Raw genomic sequence first — 12497 nt, 5'->3', positions numbered from 1 at the left:
AATGCAAATGGAAGGGGTTATTCAGGGCACAGAGAGCAACTAAACACTGCAATCTCATTGGTAACAGAGACAGCTAATGCAGTTAACACAGCGGTTAGTTCTCACTCCCAAGCTAATCGCTCTGTCCCTAACTCATCTGTGTCAAGTGCCCCCCAACGACCAAGCCCTTACTGGCAGAAAGATTTCAAAATATCAGGCCAGATTGGTGAACCAGGTCAAAAAGATAAACTGACATTTTCCAGTCTTGCTCACCAGATCGAAAATGGACTGAGCAGAGGCTACTCAGAGCTTGACATTGTAGATGCTGTCATCAGAGCTATCTTGCCAGGTCTACAACTACGCAGCTATTTGGAGGGAAAAGCGCAACTCACCCTTCCAACTCTACGCTGCATCCTGCGCTCCCATTTCCATTTCCAAGAGAAGAGCGCCACCGAACTCTATAAACAACTTGCCTCTGAGGTACAGACCCCAAAAGAGACTGCTCAAAGCTTCCTGATGAGTTTTAGATCTAAAGCAAAAAGTCTTATTTGCTTCCCAAGAGTCAGAGTCAGGACTCAAATACGACCCAGCTTTAGTCCAGCGTATGTGTTTGCACACCATACTCACGGGCTTCCAGAGTGACAGTGTCAGGATAGATATGCAGCCACTCCTGTTAGACTCTAAGACACCTGACGAACTCCTGTTAGAGAGGTTAAATATGGCTTGTGCCAATGAGGCAGAAAGGAAAAACAAGAAAAGATGTTTAGCATCACAGACTGCTACAAGTGTGAGTGCAGTGCAGTCAGATGATGTGTCACCTGCTAAGAACTCTGTGAAAGAAGTTAAAGCTAAGATACCACCCGAGCTTTTAACTGAGTTAGCGGAGCTTAAGACAGGTGTAGCCTCCCTGAAAGGTCTCAGTGCAGAGATAGCTCAGATTAAAGAGACTCTACAGCAGCCGGTGCCTGGTCCTCAGTCATATGCCCCACCACCAGTTATGCAGTATGATAGGGACCAGCAGCAACAGCAGTATTATAGCTTCCAGGGCCCCCGTCAAAGAGCACCACCCCCTCAGTATCCTGTACAGCACTACACAGGTAGTCCAGCCCGCCCTGAGAGGAGGTGCCACATTTGCCAGCAGAATGGAGTCAACGAATGCTGCACACACTGCTACCTCTGTGGGAGTAGAGAACACTTTCAGGCTGGATGTAGAAGCAGAGGTATGAGACCATATGAAGAGAAACATTTAAACCAGCAATGGTTACCACCGAGGGACGAGTGTTAACCATACCCATCATCCACAAGTCCCAACATTGCTCCAACTGTAAACAAGAAAAGTCAGGCATGAGACAGTGTTCAGCATGTAAAAACGCACTTTATTGTTCAAAAGCATGCCAGAAGCAACACTGGAGACAACATAAGAGACAATGCACTGGCTTAAAAGACTAACAAAGACAATGAGACTGTTCAGGTACCACTGCCGCCAGCTCATGTAAACACCCCTCACAAAGTCACATTTCTGGTGGGCAGGCAATGTCTGGTTGAGTGTCTCCTGGACGGCCACAGGCTTCAAGCTCTATGGGATTCAGGCTCACAGGTGTCGATCATCGATGAGAAATGGAAAAAGGACTATTTGCCACACACAGAACTAAGAGATGTAGCCGATATTATGGACACATCTGAACTCACCCCGACCGCAGGAAATGGGACCGACATGCCATATCTTGGGTGGGTTGAGACAACTTTCCAACTTGTTTCTGGAACTGAACAAACTGAGAAATTGACCATCCCCATGTTGGTAATGAAAGGTTTTCAGCTCACATGCCCTATTATAGGTTACAATATCATTGAATACATTGTGAATAAGACTGACCAAGCTAAACTGTACAGCACAGTGAGAAAAGCATTTCACAGCCTCAAAAGACACAAGGTGAAAGCTTTTATACAGGCTGTTAGTGCAGATACAGTTGACGAGTACAAAGTGATGACAAAGAGACTGTATTACTGTACATAAACAAAGCCACATGCATGTTGAGGGTCGTATAGCAGCAGGGCCATTTAAACAAGACATGGTCATGATATTTGAGCCAGACTTAAATCCTCAGTGGCTAGACAATCTTGAGTTTTTTAACACTTTGGTTAAAGTTAAGAAGGGTACTTTACCTGTCATAACACTAGGTGTCTCTAACCCCACTGACCATGAAATTGTCATTCCAGGCCGTACATTAGTTGGCTCGGTTCAGACTATTACAGCTGTTTTACCTGCCCAGGTGTTTGAAAAAGCCGCATCTGTAGCTACTGTTAACCAGACAAATATACAAGCCCAGTGTAGCTCTACTGAAGAGTGGGACCCACCTGTAGATCTTAGCCACCTGAAGAGCAGAGAGTATTAGCGAAACAGATGCTCAGAGAGGAATGCCATTCTTTCTCTAAAACAGACAATGATATAGGCCAGCAGTCCCCAACCTTTTTTGCGCCACGGACCGGTTTATACTAGAGATGGACCGATCCGATATTACGTATCGGTATCGGTCCGATACTGACCTAAATTACTGGATCGGATATCGGAGAAAAATAAAAAATGTAATCCGATCCATTAAATATCACGAAAGCACCTCACAAAACTTGCAACACGCCGTAACTCACCTCAGAACGTTAGCACGTCGGAGCAGTATGCATCACGTGATAGAGCAGCTGTGGCATGCCGGACCTGTCGGTGGTCTGGATAGCATTTGGAGCTTCACTAGCAACCCGGCATTTCATCTCCGACAAAGTTATCCCGAGAGAAGTAAAGCAAGTGTGTAAGTCCATCTCTGAATGTTTGTAAAGCATTCCTGCGTTAAGCTTAACGAGCGACTGCCTCTCGCTCTCCGGCTGCTACTTCAATCATGAAACTGCTTAACGATCAGCTGATCGGCTTTTCTGTCGCGACTCCGTCTCTCTTGTTTGCTTTTGGCCCACTTTGCACCAGAAAGAGGAAACCAGCGGCTAAACAACAGCAGCACGTTTAAGCTTGATCAGCTGTTGTTAGAATTTATTTAATATTACTTTCTACTCGAGGATCTTTTTCTACGCAGCTGACGGCTGTAACTGTGCCGGGGCGGATCTAGCAAAGTTTAGCCAGGGGGGCCGATAGGGCATTAACAGGGAAAAGGGGGCACAAAGACATACTTTTCTTTCTTATTCTCATTTAAAATGTCTCGCTTTTAATTATTTAATATTTATCTGAATCTTACACCCAAAGTTTTAATCTGATGTAAAATGTATAGAAGTCCATTACTGCATATAGTAACTGTTAGGTCTAATATACCCTAGTAAGCTATAGTACTTTTTCCTTTGGGAGGGTACCATCTGTGCAGTCTGCAATTTTGTTGAAGAAAGATGTTGAATCTATTTAATATTTCTTGAAAAATAATTGATTTCTGTGCATTTTTTTTCACACTGCATCAAATTAAGGTTGATTACGTCGATTAAGCATCATGAGGTGGAGCGTGAGGGGTGGTTCCCTATTTTTTATTTATTTATTTTTGTTGTTGCTGGGAGTTGGAACCCTATTAGTTAGGTTGCTTAATATTTATGCTAAGTACTCTTTAAAATGCCAGAATAGGGAGGATGGTGTAGGTTTAAGTTTATCAGATTGATCAGTATTGCTGAACTATGAAATATTTTTTTTTTGCATACAGGTATAACAGAATAGCTTTAGTGTAGTTGTTGTTTTAAACTTGAGTATGAACTTATACAAAATGCAGCAAGATATTTAAAAAACAGTTTTGTTGATTAAAAAACACTATATCGGATTCATATCGGTATCGGCAGATATCCAAATTTATGATATCGGTATCGGTATCGGACATAAAAAAGTGGTATCGTGCCATCTCTAGTTTATACCCGACAATATTTTCACGGACCGGACTTTAAGGTGTCGCGGATAAATACAACAAAATAAAACTAGAACCGGTACCGAAAAAAAGAAGATTTATTCACAACACACGTGAAAAGACCAAGGAAAACCGAGTTAACAATAAAAACGATAACAAAATAACGCTGAAAACCGATAAAAACCCTGAAAACCATACATTTCACACCTGAGCCTCAACTCTCGCGGCCCGGTACCAAACGACTCACGGACCGGTACCGGTCCGAGGCCCGGGGGTTGGGGACCGCTGATATAGGCTGTATTGAAAAACTGAAAATGACCATCTCACTCAAAGACAACGAACCAGTCAAACGCACATACCTATCTGTGCCACGGCCGCTCTACCAAGAGATGAAAAGTTACCTGCATGATTTAATAGCACAAGGCTGGGTCTGAAAGTCAGACTCGTCATATTCCTCACCAGTCGTTTGTGTTAGAAAAAAAGATGGTACTTTAAGACTGTGCATAGACTACAGAGACCTGAATCGGAAAACCCATCCTGATTGCCAGCCCATCCCACGCGTCCAGGACATTATGGACAGTTTGGGTGGAAACTCCTGGTTTTCGCTTTTAGATCAGGGGAAAGCGTACCACCAGGGGTTCATGTCAGAAGAAAGTCGTCCACTCACTGCTTTTGTGACCCCCTGGGGATTATATAAGTGGATTCGCATCCCCTTTGGACTTATGAATGCCCCTGCAGCATTTCAGCGCTGTATGGAAGAGTGCCTGGATGGGCTGCGCGACAACATCTGCATCCCCTATCTGGATGACACATTAGTTTACAGCAAAACGTTCAAAGATCACTTGGAGGATGTGAGAAAAGTGCTCCAGAGATTGAGAGGCTTTGGTATAAAGCTTAAGCCAAGTAAGTGTGACATGTTTAAGTCTGAGGTGCGCTATTTGGGCAGAATAGTGTCTGCAGAGGGCAGTAAAGTGGATCCTGCAGACTTTGAAGCAGTCAAAGCACTCAAAGGTATAAAACCAAAAAATGTTGGTCAGCTCAGAAAAATGTTAGGCCTTCTCTCCTACTACAGACAATACATAAAAGACTTCTCCAGAAAAGCAGGTTGTTTGTATGAACTGTTAAAAGCTGTCAAAACCCTAGAGAACTCAGACACCACAAAAGGGCCAAGGGCAAGACCAAAGAGAGCCAGTCAAGTTGTGCCCTCCTCAAAACAAATCGTGTGGACTGACCAGCATCAAAGTACGCTTGAGGAACTAATAGACTGTTTGCTCCACCCACCAGTGCTGGGATTCCCAGATTTCACACAGCCGTTCATCGTACACACAGACGCCTCACACAAAGGGCTAGGCGCAGTGTTGTACCAGAGACAAGATGGTAAGCTGCGAGTTATTGCTTATGGCTCCCGTACTCTAACAGCGGCTGAAAAAAACTACCACTTCCATGCAGGAAAACTAGAATTTTTAGCATTGAAGTGGGCTATCACTGACAAATTCAGAGACTATTTGTACTATGCCCCAACATTTACTGTCTATAGCGATAACAACCCGCTAACGTACATTTTGTCAACAGCCAAACTGAATGCCACCACATCAAGATGGGTCGCTGAGCTCGCTGATTTTCACTTCACCATTAAGTACAAACCAGGGAAGGAAAACGGTGACGCAGATGCTTTATCAAGAATGCCACTTGATGTAGAAACCTTAATGAGAGACTGCTCTGAGGAAGTGCCACCGGACACTATCGCAGCTGCTATCCAGGCCATTGAGGCACAGAAAAACACACCTGCCACATGGACACTCTCAGCTGCAGCAATGTCAGTCACAGCAGAAGGTGAGCCAGCAGAAGCAACATTCACACCCATACCAAAAGAACAACTTAATGAAGCGCAAAAGTCTGATCCTGTTATAAGCCCTGTATTACAGTGTAAACAGACCGATTCAAAACCACTGCCCAAAGAGCTAAGAACATCTGACCCTAAGACAAAAATGCTTGTTCAGAGAGTGGGGCAAGTTAAGACTAGATAACAATGGCATCTTGTACAGACTCACTTCTGCCCAGAAACAGCTAGTCCTGCCAGATCAGTTCAAGAAGACTGTAATTGAAGAGCTGCACAATAATATGGGCCATCAATAGGGATGGGTATCGAAAACCGGTTCTTGTTGAGAACCGGTTCCTACTGTTTCAATTCCTTGGAATTGTTTGCCATTTTTGCAAATGATTCCCTTATCGATTCCAGTCGCCCCGAATGACGTCACCACGTTGCGGAGCGTCATTTACCTGGCAGGAAACATGGTGGCTCAAACGCTCAAAAGTTTGATTACACTTTACGAGAACGGAAGACAACAGGGCAACTTGCAATACTTGCAAAGTAGATATTTCATTTAAGGGAGGAAACACTACGAATATGCAAAAGCATTTGCTCACAAAACACACGATAACCTTAAATGAATGTCGTGTTTTTAATTCCGCTCCGGACTCGTGAATTTCAACCCAGCAGCAGCGGTAACGTTTGCATGTCCTCTCCCGTTAATGCGGCAGGTGAATAATCAATTAAGAGTGCATATTTATGTTAGCGCGATCTGCCTTATTACAAAACCTGCCATTACTGTGCATTTAGGTGACCATGATGAGACAGAGGGAGTCTGGCTGGTGCTCGCTGGCAGTTCTCGCTGCAGTCTACCGTTAGCGTCTCCTTTCACGCCAGGATAGACGAATGTCACCGAGCAGTGACTAAGTTTGTGGTAAAAGGCTTGCACCCATTTGCCACAGCAGATGCCCCCGATTTTCGGTAAGTGAATGTGTTTAATTGTAGTCAGAGACATTACTGGATATTCTTGTGTAATTGCTACAGAATAATTTATGTTATACTTTGTTATTGCTACAGAAGAATATTTATTTTATTATTTTACATTTACAATTTTTTTTCCTGGGGACCCTGTGACACCCCATTGAAGAGCCGTAGGTTGTGGATCACTTAAGATCTCACTGTTGGGTTTGTAAAGCCATGTTACTCCTAAATTTCTATCTTGTTCAAAGAGAAGATATAAAACAAAGTTCTAAGCTGATCGACCTTAGTGTTCTCCTTTTTAAAAAAGAATCGATAAGAGAATCGATAAAGAATCGAATCGTTAAACAGAATCGAAAATGGAATCGGAATTGTGAAAATCTTATCAATACCCATCCCTAGCCATCAAGGTGTTGATCGCACAGTGTCTTTGATACGTGAACGCTTCTTTTGGCCACACATGCAGGCAGACATCGAGCATTATGTGACCAACGTTTGTTCCTGTGTAAAGCAGAAAAAGCCCAGCCATGAAACAAGAGCTCCTTTAACAAACATTGTAACTACGCAGCCCTTTGAGCTGGTGTGTATAGACTTTCTCCATCTTGAAAAATGCAAAAGCTGTTATGAATATATTCTAGTGATAACTGACCACTTCACACGTTTTGCGCAAGCCTATGCCACCACCTCAAAGTCAGGCAAAACTGCTGCAAACCTGATATTCAATGACTATGCCCTAAAGTTTGGCTTCCCCTGTTGCATTCACCATGACCAAGGAGGTGAATTTGAAAATCAGCTATTCAGTCAGCTCAAGAAATTGTGTGGCATGGCCGGTTCTAGGACAACACCCTATCACCCAATGGGGAACGGTCAAGTTGAAAGTATGAACGGGACATTGTTGCAAATGCTTAGAAGGCTAACTGAAACACAAAAGTCAAACTGGAAGGAATCTATCAACAAGTTTATGTACGCATATAATTGCACACATTGTGAAGTCACTGGCTACTCCCCATTTTACCTACTGTTTGGACGGTCACCCAGGTTACCAGTAGATATGCTCTTTGGACTGTACTCAGAAACAGATTTTAGTGACCACAGAGACTATGTTGAAAAATGGAGAAAGGGCATGGAACAAGCATACTCTATAGCAAATGAGAATGCAAAGAAAGCTGCTGAAAAGAGCAAAAGACACTACGACACAAAAGCAAGGAGTTCTGTGTTACAACCTGGTGAGAGAGCTCTGGTCAAAAACCTGACACGTAGAGGAGGCCAGGGAAACTGAGAGACTATTGGGAGGACACTGTTCACACAGTAGTCAGACAAATGGGGCCTGACCTCCCTATCTACAAGGTAAGACCGGAGAGAGGCAGAGGGCGCTCTAGAGTGCTTCACAGAAACTTGCTTATGTCATGTGACCACTTACCTTTTGAAAAAAGATAATCGTACAAGACATGAACAGAAAAAAAAAACTGATAAATGGCCTGTATTTGTATAGCGCTTTTACTAGTCCCCCCTAGGGACCCCAAAGCGCTTTACACACCCAGTCATCCACCCATTCACACACTGGTGGAGGAAAGCTACAGTTGTAGCCACAGCAGACTGACAGAAGCGAGGCTGCCATATCGCGCCATCGGCCCTTCTGGCCAACACCAGTAGGCGGTAGGCGAAGTGTCTTGCCCAAGGACACAATGACCGAGACTGTCCGAGCCGGGGCTCGAACCGGCAACCTTCCAATTACAAGGCGAACTCCCAACTCTTGAGCCACGATCGCCCCACGATAAACCCGTCGCTGTTGTGCCAGACTCTGATGATGAGGGCAGTGTTGATGAATACCGCTGTCATTACGCACCACGTCAACCTGTGTCCCAGCCATCAGAACAAGAACTTCTCACAGCAACATCTCAGCCCGCAGCTTCAGTCCCTGCTCTTGCACCAACACCAGAGCCTCTTGCTGGAGACCATCTGAAGGCGCCTGACCCAGCTGTCATGGAGACAACTTGTGAGGAGGCAGAGCCCACGGCAGGTGACATACCTGCCCCTCCTCCACCTGTTGTACTCGAGAGACTTGAGGAGGAGACGCCTCAGTGGCCACAGCGAGAGAGACACCCGCCAAGACTTATGACGTATGACCAACTGGGCACCCCATCTTGCTACAGTGTTCAGCCAGTACCGCAACTGCTTCCTGTGTACCCGGGCCTTGTTCCATGGTTTCCAGCTGTGCAGTCATACTGCACCCAGCCCATTGGTTTGTATGGACTCCAGCAAATGTAAGTTGACACTTTTTCACTGATGAATTGAGAACTGTACTTACAGACTGTCATCAAGAAAAAGACATTAACCTTTCCCCATCTGTGGATTATAACCATAGACAATAGACTTTGTGAAGACTCACATATGGACTGGTTATAGACTTTGTCTGCAGTCACCAGTGATGGACTGTGGTGAAACAGGTGTTAAACCCACAGAATTGAAGACATTGGTTCACTCTACTGTTGATGTCCTGACTACAAGAGAATATAGACTGAAAAGCAATTTGTTGGTATAATGTCGGGACGACATTTTTTGAGTGGGGGAGAGTGTGACAGGTTGAAGGACTACTGTTGAAGGATTCTTTTCCCCCTGCTTTCATACTCTTAGCAATATACTACTATCCCTGGTGCATTTCTCCTGAAATTGTCACTATACTTTTTCATTGTGTACCACTAACCACTGAAGTTACATTTCATTTTCCTTCACTCACAATAAAGTCCCTGTTTTCCCTCTATTATGGGCGTGTGTGTTTGCATTAGTTTTTTCAAAGCATACTTAGATGACTACATATAAGTTTAGCTAGCAACCCTGGTGGATCAACTAATATCACTGATAGCAGACATCAGCTGATGCCTGATTGGTAAATGACATGTTAGTTATTTTGGCCGCTTCATTTTCTGCCCCCCTCTGACAAACACTTTGTAACGTACTTTCACCTTGGATTCTCCATGTAATAGTATTACTATTAGTTCTCTGTAAGTGATGCCTGCTCTAAACTGTGTTGGGTCTTGTAGATGGTTTCACTGTCTTTTGGCTTTCTGTGAATGCTCACTGAAGGGCAGGAACGTCCCAGACTAAAGCCAAATCACCAAATACATACTACAGTTGATGGGATGCTGATTTAAATACAATCCTCCTGACAGAACTGTACTATACGCACTCACTGGAAACTACCAGCTGAAGTCAAGCTTAGGGGAGCTCCTCAGTTGAACATCCTGATTTTGATATTTGCATATTCTCTTACTGCAAGGAAAACAAGATTTAAGAGGACCTTAATGTCATTATATCTGTAAAATACTGATGCATAATCAATCAGATGCAGCAGGTGTAAACACATTGAACCAAAGCATTTTTAATACACATCAAAAGCACCCTTTCCTAATAAATATATGTTAATTTAACATATACAGCAAAGTCTGTGGAAGAGTTTAAGAACAGATCCAGACCTTTTAATTCAAATGAAAAGAAAGAAAAAACAGCCCCAATGTCCTTAAGAAGCCCCAAGTTTGGAAGACCTTTGACACAGTTTGCTGTCTAAGCTCGCTCTAAGCTGTAACCAAAATGAGCAGTCAGGGATTTTAGTCCCTTTAGACTTTATTGTTGAAACAACAGCGAAGTAGGCAGGAGAGAGAGGAGGGAACAACAAGCAGGAAATGGTGCAGGGTTGACTTAAACATGGACCCCTGCAGTAGCTTTTCAGCATGCCGGTCACTTGCTCATCCCAGTGACCCAGATCAAATGTTAAGGTGACAACCACTGATTTGTACTATTACTGTTACATATGTTAAAACAATGTGAAGGGCATATTTGCTACATTAATACATTAACAACTGCTGCTCTCTGGCAGCAGCACCATGCTCTCCCTTGTTTTAAATGCACTTTAGAACAACACGCAGCAACACTACACATGAGCGGGAGGAGGGAGGTATGGGGTCTTCACACACCCCCATTCTCTGCTAGCCATTGGGGCGGGGGGGCTGGGAGGAGATGTTAGCTGTCCAATTGGCCTCCCTGCTGCTGCGGAGCCTGGGACGGTCTGCTTGCCTCCACCCCAGGGGGAAGGGTAACATCTCTTGGGTCTGGGTCCTGTTTCCCCCTCTGGGGGCGAGGGTACCTGGACCCGGGGTATAGAGTATGTTTGGGGAGTGTGATTGTGTGTACATGTCCATTTATGTCAATCCTTACGTTGGGTGAGTGCTGAGTGTTTGTATATGTGTGCATGAGGGTGGGAATGCATGTTTGTGTCTGTGTGTGCCTGTTTGTCTGTGTCTATATGTCAGGTCGGGTCTTAGACTCCACCTCTCTGGGAACTCCCAGGCCCTCCAAGGCCTATCTCCCCTCACCACACTCCCTGCCGGTGACTGATGCCCTCAGGGGTCGGTGCATTGGTGGTTCTTGGTGTCCGGGGCTGGGCACTCAGGTATTGGTTCACTCTACTGTTGATGTCCTGACTACAAGAGAATATAGACTCCCCCCCCTTTCTCACTGTCCCTCTCCCCTTCTGTTTTTCTTTTCCCTCCTCTTTCTCTCTCCCTTTCCTATCCCTCACTCATGTCTGTCCCGTCTGTAACATCTGAAAATAAAATATAATAAATAATAAAAACAAAGGTCGATCAAATGGACCAATACGGCAATGCCACGATGATCCATTTGGCAAAGTAAATCCATTGGGTATCCTTGTTGGTCTTCAGACAACAATTCTGATGGCTAAAGAACCAAATGGGACAGGCAAAAAAAAAAAAAAAAAAAAAAAAATACATTAAAGTTAAAATAAGAAGTAATAATAATAATATCAGTTTATCTTGACTTGTTTTCACTAAATCTGAGAGTATCTAAGTGCTGGGAATTCTTGCACTGACATAACTAAAAATATTTTTATAGTCTATTTAAAAACATATTGTTTTGTGTCGTTTGGTTTAACTGCCCCCTTAAGAAATAACAATACAACAATCCTCAGGAAAGACATATTGCAAAGGGGACAAAACTAAAACAAGTAATAGAGCTAGAAAATAAAGACGAATGTGAAGCAGATCAACTGCCGTGAATCACAATACCGTCTATACATTAGAGCTACATAAATGATGCAACGATCGTTTATGAGATGAGATCAGCATGCCTGCAGGTCAAAGCTGCAGTTTCATGTGCATGGAAAATTTTGGTTAAATTATTATGCAGGAGCTGCACAACTTCCAGGCAGTGGAGTCCCACTGTGCTGTGTTATGAATACAGTATATGAGTGAACTTTAGCCCAGAGGAAAGAGAGGAAGCCTTTCTATACACCGTAACTCTGTGGGGTCACCAATGTGCTGGAAACATACTTCCTGACTTCCTCCCCCCTGTGTTTACGAGTCTCAGCCTCAGACCATCCTACATCGTCTCATGTATAGCCCCACCGATTGTTGAAGGAACTATTTTATCTTTTTATTATTATTAACAAATTCCAGCCTCCAGTACTCTCACAGTAGCCATAAAACTCCTCTATTGTTCAAAATGGTATTGAAGATGAAAGGGAACCTATCACATGCTTTCACATTTACTGTCATATGCATAAAGTTTAAAATGATGAGGCCATGTGTAAAAGCCTAAAGCTCAGGCTTCTCTGCTTGCACTTTCATGCATATTTCTCTACACTTGGTTCTGCATGATGTCACCGAGAACAGGTACCTTTATTTTAATCATCTGAGGTACACAGCCAATGATATTAAGCTGGCTTGAGGGGAATGAGGCTAAAGAGCAAGGTTTGGGATTGAGAGAGAACTAAGGGGTTGCACCAAGGCCCAGTATGAAATAAATGAGGACATTTTAATCTAGCAACACTACTTTAT

The 12497-nt window shown here is 43.8% G+C and overlaps 1 protein-coding gene across 1 annotated transcript in view; it reads right to left on the bottom strand.

Moving 5' to 3' along the window:
• LOC120742897 (adenylate cyclase type 1-like) overlaps positions 1 to 12497 on the bottom strand; it is an 80909-nt gene that overhangs the window by 27988 nt on the left and 40424 nt on the right. The window lies entirely within an intron of this gene.

Source organism: Simochromis diagramma, unplaced genomic scaffold, assembly GCF_900408965.1.
Source record: "Simochromis diagramma unplaced genomic scaffold, fSimDia1.1 OVJJ01000553.1, whole genome shotgun sequence".
In the NCBI taxonomy this organism is placed as follows: Eukaryota; Metazoa; Chordata; class Actinopteri; order Cichliformes; family Cichlidae; genus Simochromis; species Simochromis diagramma.
The sequence above is the reverse complement of the archived record's forward strand: the minus strand, read 5'-3'. Positions and strand labels throughout refer to the sequence as shown.